This window comes from Gossypium raimondii, chromosome 9, assembly GCF_025698545.1.
Source record: "Gossypium raimondii isolate GPD5lz chromosome 9, ASM2569854v1, whole genome shotgun sequence".
Classification (NCBI taxonomy): Eukaryota; Viridiplantae; Streptophyta; class Magnoliopsida; order Malvales; family Malvaceae; genus Gossypium; species Gossypium raimondii.
Genome location: NC_068573.1, coordinates 23,512,851 through 23,526,597, shown reverse-complemented (window position 1 = coordinate 23,526,597; position 13,747 = coordinate 23,512,851).

The following is a 13,747-nucleotide window of genomic DNA, read 5'->3' as shown; positions in this document are numbered from 1 at the left end:
CAGGTAATCCTCAGCCATAGGCGGTTTGGTGCTGCGAGGGACTCGGAGGTGGCCACACAACTGCTGCTGATCTACATTGCTTTTAAATAAATTTAAATTTTATGTTAGGTTTTGTTTTTGTATTAAGGCCTGTTATGTTTGTTTAAAATTTTTAATTTGGCTTTTGCTTACTTATTTTAAACTGCTAGATTAGTGGGAGACGAGTTTTCAAAATAATAACTGTTTGAAAAGCCATGAAACTTAAACATTAGAGTTTTCAAAAGCTTCCGTGATTTAAGATCAACCTTTTATAATAATAGCAGATAACAAGGTACACGTTTTGACTAGATGTTTGTTAAACACTAATAAAGGGGGTTTTTTTAAGTTTGGAAATGAATTTTACCAACGGGTTCTATTTTTGTAGACACTTCAATGTGACACATCAGATTCGACCATAAAGTCTAAGTCGGGTCTGGGGTGTTACATTTAATGGTATCAGAGCCAGGTTACAAAACTCGGCTGTGGAATGGGTTTTGAAAATATTTGAAATTTCTAGAAGACTATTTTTGAAGTGTTTTAGAAGTTTACAAGTGTGGCACACCGAGTCTCCAGCACCGAATCCGTAAGTTTTCTTTATACTGTAGACTGCTTGAACTGAAATATACTGAAAGATTACTATAGATAATAGGACTGTACTGAAACTCTTCAGTTAGAGTGAACTGAGACTGTAGGAAACTGGAAACTGTAGGGAAACTTTGATTTGCGAATACAAAACTATGATTACTGCTTTTCATAAGAAATATGTTATTAATTGCTGGAACTACAAAATAATGCATAAAACTTTGTAAACAGATAATACGTTACTTGATAGGAGCACTAGAGGTACTTGCGGAAGGGGTACACGAGGCTGCGATAGAGACTAAGGAAGTGCTAGGGCTAGGTCTTCGGCATCAGGCCACATGCCTAATGTTGGGGCAAATGAGGCACCAGCTTCACCGGTGACTGAGACGGGATCATACGGTCGAGCAGCTGGGGATGATGCACTATCCTAACCTATGTTTCACATTCTGGAAAAGGTCTTAGGGACCAGTACTGGTTCTGTGGGCCGTGGGTCGATTTCAAAACGACTTCAGTCGAATGGAGTGAAAATCTTCAGGGGTATTTCTTGAGTAGCTCCTAATGTGACTGAATACTGGTTGGAAGCCACAGAGAGAATAATGAACAACCTCGACTGTACTTCTGAGTAAAAACTAAAAGGTGTAGTGTCTTTACTGCGGGACGAAACCTATTAGTGGTGGCTTACTGTGAGAGAGGGTACTCAGGCCGACTGGTTAACGTGGGATTTTTTTTAAGGTGGCATTCCAAGAAAAGTATGTGGGCACTAGTTTTGTGGACGCCTGGAGAAGGGAATTTTTGAGCTTGACCTAGGGGAATAAAACTGTGGCAAAATATGAGGCAGAGTTCCTGCGACTTAGTCGCTATGCTCGTGAGATAGTGGCGACTGGATATGAACGTTGTGTGTGATCAAAGATGGCCTCTAAGATGAGTTACGAGTCTTGATAGCTCTGTAGAGGGAAGTTTGATGGACCAGAACCGTGAAAAGGATAGGGGCAGATATAAGAGAGATTCGAAGCCCTCGAGGTTCCTTTTGCGAGACTACAGCCTTGTGCTAATTGTGGGAGGCATCATCTGGGTGAGTGCTGGAAAAAGATTGGGGCATGTTTTAGATGTGGGTCTAAGGAGCATCAAGTCAAGAATTGTCCTCAGAGGCTTGTTCAGATGCAAGTTACAGGTTAGGGTTATGTTCAGCCAGCGAAAGGTGGTTAGCAGCCACCGAGAGGCCGTGGGCAAGCCAGAGGTGGAAATGGTGTGGGACGAGGTCATGGAGTGCCAGGCAGAGGTGTTGGTAATATTTAGGCAAGGCAGCCAGCACTGGTCTATGCTGCTCATCTTTGAGAGGATTGTGACACTCTAGATGTTATAACTGGTATGTTCTTAATTCATAACGTGCCTTACACTACTTTAATTGATATAGGGTCTACGTGTTCATACATTGCATGTACTGTTTCTGGCACCTTGGGTATCATGTATGAGAGTACTGGTAATAAGATGACAGTGTTAAGTCCATTTGGACAGCCAGTAAGGGTAGATAAGTTGTTTAGAGATGTAACCCTAGAGGTTCAAGGAGTTATATTTTTAGTGGATTTAATGGAGCTACCGTTTGGTGAATTTGACCTAATCTTGGGGATGGATTGGTTGGTTAAACACCGTGCAAGTTTGGATTGTACTGCTAAGCGTATGGTGTTAAAGACTATTGAGGATGAGGAGGTGGCTGTGATTAGGGAGCGAAGGGACTTCCTGTCTAATGTGATATCTGCATTAAGGGCCGAAAAACTAGTTCGCAAGGGTTGTGAGGCGTTTCTGGCCTATATTGGTGTATTTGATTCTAAGGGTCCTTCTATTGGAGATATTAGAGCTGCTAAGGATTTTTCTGATGTATTTCCTAATGAGCTCCCTAGGTTGCCTCCGAGCTACGCAGTTGAATTTGCTATTGAGCTCTTGCCAGGAACAGCTCCAGTGTCCATCGCCTCTTATAAGATGGCACCGAAGGAGCTGGTGGAGTTAAAAGCTCAAATCCAAGAATTGTTGGATCGAGGATTCATTCGACCCAGCGTTTCTCCAGGGGGAGCACTAATGTTGTTCGTAAAGAAGAAGGATAGGTCCATGCGCATGTGCATTGACTATCGATAATTGAATAAACTAACTATCAAGAATAGGTATCCTTTGCTAATGGTAGATGATTTATTTGATCAGCTGTGAGGAGTTTAAATTTTCTCTAAAATAAATCTTCGTTCTGGGTACCATCAGCTAAGAGTTAAAGGCTGACGTGTATAAGACTGCGTTTAGGACTCACTTTGGTCATTATGAATTCCTAGTGATGTCGTTTGGGCTGACAAATGCACCAGCTACCTTCATGGACCTGATGAACTGAGTATTCCAGCTCTATCTGGATCGGTTTGTGGTGGTGTTTATAGACGATATCTTGGTGTATTCAAGAACGGAGGATGAACATGATGCTCATCCTCGAATTATTCTACAGATTTTAAGGGAGAAACAGTTGTACGCTAAGTTTAGCAATTGTGAGTTCTGGTTGCAAGAAGTGACATTTCTGGGTCTTGTGGTATCTGCCGAAGGGATTAGGGTAGATCCTCAAAAAATTGAAGCCGTACTAGATTGGAAACCACCTAAGACCATATCTGAGATTCGAAGCTTTCTAGGTCTAGCAGGGTATTACAGACGTTTTGTTAAGGGGTTTTCCTTGATTGTTGCACCTTTGACTAAGTTGTTGCATAAAGGGGTATTGTTTAACTGGACTAATAGGAAACAAGAAAGTTTTGAGAACTGAAGAAAGTTCTGACTGACGCCCCTATCTTAATACAACTAGAGTTTGGAAAAGAATTCACTGTCTACAGTGATGCATCACACATTGGTCTGCGTTGTATGCTGATGCAGAAGGGTAAGGTGGTTGCTTATGCATCTCGTCAACTTAAGTCTCATGAGGCAAATTATCCTACTCATGACTTGGAGTTAGCCGCGATGGTATTCGCACTAAAAATTTAGAGGCGCTATTTATACGGTCAGAAGTGTATTATCTACATAGATCACAAGAGCCTTAAGTACCTTATCACTCAGAAGGAGCTGAATCTTAGGAAGCGAATATGGATACAGCTGCTTCAGGATTATGATTGCTCGATTGAGTACCACCCTGGTAAGGCTAACGTGGTAGCTGACGCACTGAGTCGTAGGGCTATATCTGATTTGAGAGCAATGGTTGCTCGTCTCAACTTATTTAATGATGGTAGCTTATTGGCTGAGCTACAAGTTAGACCGACGTGGACTGAACAGATTAAGGGCAAACAGTTGTTGGATGAGTCACTGGTTTCTCGTCTTCGACAGGTTGAGCATGGGGAAACTTCAAATTTTGGGTTGAATAGTGAATGAGTACTGTGTTTCTGTGGAAGAGTCTGTGTGCCGAGGGATAATGATTTGAGGCAGTCTATACTGCGAGAGGTGCATAGTAGTCCTTATGCTATGCATCTTGGCGGGAATAAAATGTATCGTGACCTTTATGAGTTATATTGGTGGCCTGGTCTTAAGCGTGAAGTTACTGATCTTGTAAGTAAGTGTTTAACTTGCCAATAGGTGAAGGCTGAACATCAGTTATCTTCAGGGTTGCTACAGCCAGTTAAAATTTTACTTTGGAAGTGGGAGAGAGTAACCATGGATTTTGTGAGTGGGCTGCCCTTAAAGCCTACTAAGAAGGATTTAGTATGGGTCATTATAGATTGACTGACTAAATCTGCCCATTCCATACTAGTTCGTACTGATTACTCCTTACAGAAGTTGGCTAAACTGTATGTAGCTGAGATTGTAAGACTACATGGGGTACCGATTTCTGTAATATCAGATAGAAATCCTCGCTTCACTTCTCAAGTCTGGAAGAAGTTACACGAGGCTTTGGGTTCAAGACTGGACTTTAGTACTGCGTTTCATCCCCAGACAGATGGTCAATTGAAAAGGGTGATTCAAATACTGGAGGATATGTTAAGGTATTGTGTAATGAATTTTCGAGGCAGTTTGGAAGACTATTTGCCGCTAGCAGAGTTTGCGTATAATAATAGCTACCAATCCAGTATTCAAATGGCATCGTACGAGGTGTTATATGGTCGTAGGTGTCGTACTCCTACCTGTTGGACTAAGTCAGGCGAGCGGCGAGTTTTGGGGCTAGAGTTAGTTTCTGATATCGAAGAGAAGGTAAAACTGATTCGAGATTGATTGAAGGAAGCATCTGATAGGCAGAAGTCTTTCATGGATCTTAAACTTTGAGAGATTGAGTATTCTGTGGGGGACTTCATGTTTTTCAAGGTCTCCCCATAGAAAAAGATACTGAGGAGGAAGGGTAAGCTTAGCCCTAGGTTCATTGGGCCTTACCGTATACTGAAACGTGTGGGACCGGTCGCATATAAACTTGAGTTGCCTTTAGAATTAGAACAAATTCATGATGTGTTCCACGTCTCTATATTGATGCGTTATCGCTCTAATCCCACACACATAGTATCAATCGAGGAGATCGAGGTTAGGCCAGATCTGACCTTCGAGGAGGAGCCAGTGCAGATATTGGACCGTGGGGTTAAGGTACTGAGGAAGAAATCTATTCCACTAGTCAAAGTTCTTTGGCGTAATCACATTTCAGAAGAGGCCACGTGGGAGCCCAAAGAGGCAATGGGACAACAATACCCTTATCTATTCTGACAAGGTAAATTTTGAGGCTAAAATTTTGTTAAGGGGGTAGAGTTGTAACACCCCAAAAATTTAGGTCTTTAATTACTTTGCATGATATGACACAAATTACTTGTTGCCTTAATGGCTAAGTTATTTGGGTGTGTATAGGAGTGTTTGAGAAGCCTGGGTTCAAGTCTTAGCTTCTGCATAATTTTTAGTTTTGTTCTTAAATGAATCTGGACATTGGCAGATGGGCCTTTTAAATACTAGTGTTTGTTTTATGACACAAAAAGAGCTTGTGGTCTAGTGGCAAGGTGACATGTGGTGTAACTGTGAGGTCTGAGGTCCAAGTCTTAGGTTGTGCTATAGAGTATTTATTTTGCTGCTTGAGCTGTGTAGGTAGTGGAGTTGGACTGAAAGAAAGCTAAGAGGAGTTTGAATAGAATTTGAATGGAGTTGTTGGGGGAGTGGAGGAGAAATCGGTGGACGAATTCAAGGAGGGATAAAGGGGAGAGATTTTAGGAGAAAATCAAGGGAAGTGAGGGGAGAGGAGAGGTGTGCCGAAATTGGACTTTGTACCCAGGAAAATTCGGCCAGAGGGGAGATTGCTCACTTTTGGTATACTTTTATTTTGGTTTTGTGTGGTGTTTTCACTCTTTTTGCTTGAAGGCCGATGTGGTAAGGGGTTTTTGCATATTCTTTTTATTTCTCATTTTTTTTTGTTGGCAACCTCTCTTTGACCGAATATTGCCTCTCTCAATTGTCTCTTTTTCTTTCTTTTCCAAGTAATTCTACTGGTGGCTAATCTATCTTCTATCTTTTTGCATTATTTCTTTCTTTACCCTCTACCGAAACCTTTTCGTCCCCTAAACCATTCTGCCCTCTTCTTGCTGATTTACTCTTCTTTTAACTACCCTCTTTGTGCCTACTTTTTCCTTGCTATCTGTCGATTTTGTATACTATTCTTATTCTATGGTTTTATACTTTCGGTAAGTTGGTGTTCATTTTGACTTAAATTATTCTAATATATAATCGATATTAAGGGGTTCAACTGGCTTGCAGGTAATAACCCCGAGATCTAGTGACCAACGTTGTTCCGGTGAGTGAAGTGCTTAGGTATTTGGTTGTTCAATCAAGGTAAGTGACTGTCAATCAAGAAGCTATGTGTAATGAATATGATTCTTTTTAAATTCAATTGATATGTGATTAACCAAGTGTTACGAGTGAACATAGGTTCGGAAGTGTTCGAGGACTGTCTGCGCATCTTCTCGTAAATAGGTGTGTAAACACCCCATTGCAATCATAGAACGGAAAAAAGTCGAAAATACGATGTTTGAGACCACACAGGCATGCGATCGCTCGTGTGGTAAGCCCAACGTGTGAAATATGGGAAATAGACTGTAGAGGCCTCTATGAGCATTTTCATGGGCTTAGGCCGTAATGGGCTACGTTGGGCCAAAATGGGTCGTGTGGGCTCAACTGGCTCGTGGGCCCCACTCGAATGAAATCCATGAATTGTGGCAAATACTGGACTAGGCGATATAGATCCAATAACCGTGGCGAAATCTGGGCTGAATGGGCCGTACGAACTTGTGGGCCCACTTGGAGCCCATTTACACTATTTTGAACATTAGGTTACCTAAGTCGCTTGAGGCGATTGCGAACCTTTCGAGAGGTCAATATATGATCGAAATACCCCTATAAGGTAAAATGACCGAAATACCGTCATAGGATAAAATGACCGAAATATCCCCATAGGGTAAAATGACCGAAATACCCTTAGGAGATGAAATTACTATTATGTCCTTATGTTATGTATGACTGATTTGCTCTATGATATGTATGGCTATGATTGAGTATGACATTCTGTATACACGTATGATTTATGACATGTCATACTGCATAGGGTTGGGATACTGTTATGGAAGAAGCATACTGTTACTGGTAGCTTTGCTACAATACTATTACTGGCAGCTTTGCTGCGATATTGGTGTGTTGGCTGGGTGGGTCGATTTTATCCCCACATGGTGCGTTAGTGGTACAGAGAGGTGTGTTGCCTGGATTGGGATGGGTTGCATTATTGCACTGTACTGATATTATATCGGGTTAAGGCCCACATCATATCAGACGGGCTAAGGCCGAAACCTTTGTCTTATTCTTGGATAGGGCTCGAGCCCAGTATTCTTGCATGTTGTACGTTGACTGTTTGGTAGGCGATTACACACTGAGTTTTCGTGAACTCACCCTTTCCTTTTTACTGAACAGGTAATCCTCAGCCGTAGGCAGTTTGGTGTTGTGAGGGACTTGGAGATGGCCACACAACTGTAGCTGATCTACATTGCTTTTAATTAAATTTAAAGTTTATGTCGGGTTTTGTTTTTGTATTAAGGCCTTTTATGTTTGTTTAAAATTTTTAATTGGACTTTTGCTTACTTATTTTAAACTGCTAGATTAGTAAGAGATGAATTTTCAAAATAATAACTGTTTGAAAATCCATGAAACTTAAACATTAGAGTTTTCAAAAGCTTCCACGATTTAAGATCAACCTTTTATAAAAATAGCAGATAACAAGGCACACGTTTTGACTAGATGTTTGTTAAACACTAATAAAAGGGTGTTTTTAAATTTGGAAATGAATTTTACCAACGGGTTCTATTTTCGTACACACTTCAATGTGACACGTCAGATTTGACCATAATGTCTAGGTCAGGTCTGGGGTGTTACATTTAGTCAAGCACATTCAATATCTCATACTAACATTTAATGTCAATTGATGCTATGCTTGTCAAGCACATTCAATATCAATTTCACATAAACATTTAATTTAAGTGAGCTAAAACAATTTCATTTTTACAATATCTTCATGTGATTTATGATGCTAGTAAGGCTAACACCTACATACAAATAGGTTCGCAAGCCATAACAAATTAGTTTCGCATGTAACATCATGTGGGGTTCGCATATATTCACTAGAGCTCGCATGATAACACATATAAGGGTTCGTACGTTTACCTAAGGTTCGCATGATAAAACATAGCTCACATAATACCAAGGGTTCGCACTAAGGTGTTTGCACATAGGGGCTCGCGCATAGGGCTCATACGTAGGGGCTCGCACTAAGGGCTCACCTACAAGGGTTTAGATACAATTAATAGCCTTCTTATTTCCTAACACTACAATTAATTATACATAATGTTTTAAGTTTAGATACCACGCTTGATTTTGAAAACATAAAGACCTTAATCAGATAAGGAGATTGACGATCTACTCAATGGGAGAAGGACGATTTTGAAACCTTGGATTCTTTTTCTTGAAAATTGATTTGGGAAGGGAAGAAATTGAGGGTGTTTCTCTTGAAAAATCCTTTAGATAAAATTCTCGGGTTAAATCAAAATTTTTCTATTTTAAAATATCTTTTTCCCTAATTGAAATAGATTTTAGGAATTCATGCAGAATTAAGACTATTTGAAAATAAGGACTAAATTGAAAAAAAAATATTTTTGGCTAGGTTATTTTGAAAATTTGGCACTTAAAGGATTCAAACTTTGGACCTATGGGCCTTACCAATGAACCAGCAAACTCATTCTTGCTGCCTTTTAACACAAATAATTTTTAAGACATTCTAACTCTCTTACCCTTTGCTTTAGAAAATAAATAAAAGTCTACATTTTTTCTATTTCTTTTAAGCCTATTTTTGGGATGTGACATGTGGGGATTTCCATCTCTAAAGTAGGATTCGTGGCTCAAATTAAAGCTATGAAATAAGTCGCTATTAAATCAAAATTAGAATTAGCCCAATTCGCCGAATTAGAAGCCTTTGCGCAATTTACTTCTGGTCTCGATAAAGGTACTCAGAATCAATTGGCATGAGGTAAAACGATTGTGAGTTACTTAAACAATCCCAATCAGCTCCTCTCATGGTGGAATAAAAAATAAGTACTATTTATACCGAAACGAAGGGTTATCTTGATTCAGTAGAAATTGAACAAGTAAGGAAATTTCTCATTGAGTTACGTACTTACTTAAAAACGAATAAACCTCAGTTCCAAGAAATCATATCTTCTACCAAGATATTCACCGAGGAAGCAAAAACCCTTTTAGAATACACTATTTAGTAACAAAAGGAACATTTTTTACTTCGGGAACAATTATAAATAGAAAATTCTAACTTACTTAAATTTTCATTTTCTATTTCAATCTTAAATAAAATTAAAAATTTTAATCCGGTTTTGAAAATCTTGTTTAGAATATTTGATTCTAACATATGCTAATAATTGGATTAAGAAATTTTGGTTTGATAAAAATATTAAAAAATAAAAAAATTGATTCAATCAACCGGTTCCTTGGTCAACCGGTCTAATGGCTTTACTAGGACTAGTACCTTTTTCGATTTTAGGCTAACCGGTCCAATTCAAGTTTTTATGATTTTTTTTTAATTTTTATAAGTTTATATCAATTTTAATATTTTAAATATTTTTATTATTTTAAGAATTCCAATATGTTATCTTAATTTTAAATAAGTTTTATTAATTTTATATTTTTTATAATTTATTAGATTTTATATAATATTTGTAAGATTTTATAATTTTTTTCATTTTAATAATTTTGTATCAATTTTTTAATATTTAATATTTCTTATTTTTGTAACTTTTTTTCCATATTTTTATATTTTCTAAATATTTGTATGGGGAAAATATTATATTAAACTAGAAGCTGTCATGTGTCACCATCTGATTGTTTAACGCTCAATGTGGTCAATGTCGAAAACCTTTAACGGAAGGGCTTAGTTGATTATTTTAGTTAATGATAGGGACTTAATTGGGTCTGAATTTAATACAGGAGCTTTTTTTTTTGTTTTTTTGCATTTTCTTAAGGGCTTTTTGATATATGTCTTTTTTATCTATATTTTATTTGTTTGGTGCAACTCAAAAATGTTTTGTGAGTTTGTTTTAAAAAGAAAGTAAATTTTCAAATATAATAAGTAATTTTAATATATGTGATAAGTTCAAAAAAATATTATTTAAAATGTTTAAAAATAAAATAAAATTGTTATAGAAATCTCATAAATATATAAAATTAATGAGTAGGTTTCTTATATTTGGAATTAAGTCTCCTTACTTTTATTTCAATGAATTTAATTCATCTACATTAGATTTAAAATACAAGTTCAATTATTAACACTGTTAATTTTTTATTAAATTCAAGTTCATTAATACTTTATTTTTTGTTATATGACTATCAATTGAGTTTTTTAATTTTAAAAATCACACTAATAAAATTAATAAAATAAATTTAAGGTAGTGTTAACAATTGAACCTGAAATTTAAAATTTGAATAGTGTAGGATTAGATTCCAAACTTGGAACATATTTTAACCTAATTAGTAAGATATAACCATTGATTGCTTTAATGAATATTAAATTTCCTTCAAAAATCACTAACTTAACATATTACGTAAAATGGAACCAAAAATATGTATTGAAATAATTTTAAAACTTAAAAACATATTAAAACAATTTTTTAAGAAAAACATAACATACTTCAAATATAAGAATTTAAAAATTTTGTTAATATAATACACTTTTAATCTAATAAACAAGTTATTTAAAATTTAAAAATAATATAAAATATAATTTAAAACCTTGGGTTTTTATAAAAAAATAAACCATCGACTTTGATAATAGTATATATATTTAAAACAATGTTAAAATAAGCTTCAAATTTATATACTTGTTGTATATTTAGAATTTAGATGTTAAAATTTTTATGCTAATTGGATTTGATTATAATTGGAATGAGTTTCTAAAAATTAAAAATATTGAAGACATTTATTATAAATAGATTTCATAAATAACAAATTAATTGATTCCATAAATAATTTTTCATCTATGTTTAATCTAGGAAATTATATATATCATAGACACGTAATAATTTAATACATTACTTTTATCAAATAGAATATAGAATTACAAAATATATAAATGAAATCATAAAATTAAACTTGTGCAAAATTATAAAATAATTTAATGCATCGTTTGGTATTATATATTACAAAGTCTTAGATCTCATTTAATTTATTGATATGAGGCAATTGTGTTGTTTACCATGTTTTGTTAAATTATTTAAAGGCGCTGAATATCACCATTTAAGTCGATATTGTATGTTCCCAACATTTCAAAAATTAAGAAACAAAATTAGACCTTATCATTTTGAAAAAACACCTTTCAAACAACATATAAATTATCAAAATTAGACACAGTCTTCTTTTATAATCACATAAAATATATTTTTAAGTTTTTCTAACAGCATTAACAGAAAACTTTATATATTACTATTTATTTAAATAAAAGGGTACATATAGATTTGTGGGATGATAATTCTACTAATTATTTTCCAATTTCTTTGAACTTTCAATGTCTTTTACATTTGGTCCATTTGGATGCAAACGACGTAAAGATGCGAGTTTTCTCACTTAAACATATACACATCAATATTAAAACTTTTAATTCTGAGAAACATATTAACATCAATATTAATATTTAAACATTTAATTATTTTTCTTTTGTATGGGGTAGCTGGATGCGTATCCGGATTATTCAAGAACTGGAATTTAGAATTAATGTTAATTGAATATTTAAATATAAACATTATGTTTCAATAAAATATATTTAATTAATTTGATATTATAATTTTTTTATATAATATTTAGAATTACTTATAACTTCTCTCAATCCTTAAATAAAAAGAAAAAAGCGCTTTAGTACATTCGAACCCAACCACTAGCACTGAGCTAAGTTTCGGTTGACAATTGATGGTTAACAAACCATTACTATAGTCAAAAAGATTGCTAAGTAAGATTTAAATAAAACAATAATGTTAAAAGACAATTAGATTTTAGGCTTAATGCTCAATTTGGTCCTGAATTACACATATATATATTTTTTATTTTGGTATTTAAACTTTTTTTTGTCTCATATTGATTTTTAAACTATCATTCCGCTACTCGGTTTAGCTTTTTTTTTTTTTTTGCTAAAAAAACTGATTATCATGTGGTCCCAATCAAAATGTGGCGCTACCACAAGATGTTACCGACATTGACCAAGTTGACCATCCATGTGGCGCTATTAGAATACACAACGTCACCCTTCTTTTTTGTTTTTTAATATTATATATAATATATTGTTTAGAAATGTAAAAATCATATATAATATATAAATAGTTAAAAATTTTAAAAAAATGAAAAATAAAAATATATAATTAAAATTTTAAAAAATAAAAAATTATATAAAAATTAAAAAATTAAAATATATATGTATAAATTTTAAAAACTCAAAATATTCTATAGAATTGAAAAATGTCAAATTTTATTTGTTTTCAAAACTCTAAATTCTAAAAATTCAAAAAATATTTATGTTATGAATATTTTATTAAGTGGATGTCCAACAAGATCAAGATAAGTTTTGATGTACTTTAAATTCTAATAGTCATTAGAAGTATATCTCTACTTCATTTATACTTCTTATTCCTATAAATAGAGACTTTGGAGAAGTAGTATAAATATTCCGATTGATCAATAAAATAAGCACTCTTTTTACTCTCTCATTATCTTTATTCTTTACTTTCTATCTTTTTATTTCATAACAATATCTAAATTTCTAAAAAAAATTAAAACTTTATATATATATATATATATTATGAACTTTGTCTATTTTGGAAATTTAGAAATATATATTTTGAATTTTAGAATTTATAGTTTCTGAAAAAATAAGAATTATGAAAAAATTTAATTTTATATAATATTTTTAAAATTATATTTATATTTTTAAAATTTTTATATAATGTTTTGATTTTTAAAATTTATAATTATATGTTTTATATTTTTAAATTTTTTGAATTATTTATATATTATATATGATATTAAAAAATTAAATAATATATTATGTATAATATTAAAAAAGGTGATGTGACATGTTCTAATAACACCATGTGGATGATCAACTCCGATCAACAATAGTTAATGTCAATCAACATCTAGTCAATGGTTGATCAAAATTTTTATTTTAAATAACCTAAGTGCCACATAACATATTTCGATTGGTTGAAAGGTTTCACGTTACACATTTTAATTGGCACCAATAAAATAAAGGATTGAACTAGATAATGGAATGATAATTTAAGTACTAATCTAAAAAAAAAGAACATCTTTAATACCAAAATAGAAAAACAGGTATAGTTTAGGCACAAAATTCAGCACTAAGCTACTCACGCTGCATATCTAAAGAGTCGTCCACTTTTCTGAACAAATTTCTTTTTACCCATCAAATTTGTTTCATTCAGTATACATGTTTCCAGTACAAATATTTTGAATACATAATCAATAAATTTGAGAATATGGATAATTCACATTGTGATCTTTCTTTATTTTTATAAATATGAAAGAGGATTATATATATTTATAAATAATTCACTATTTTAGAATATAAATT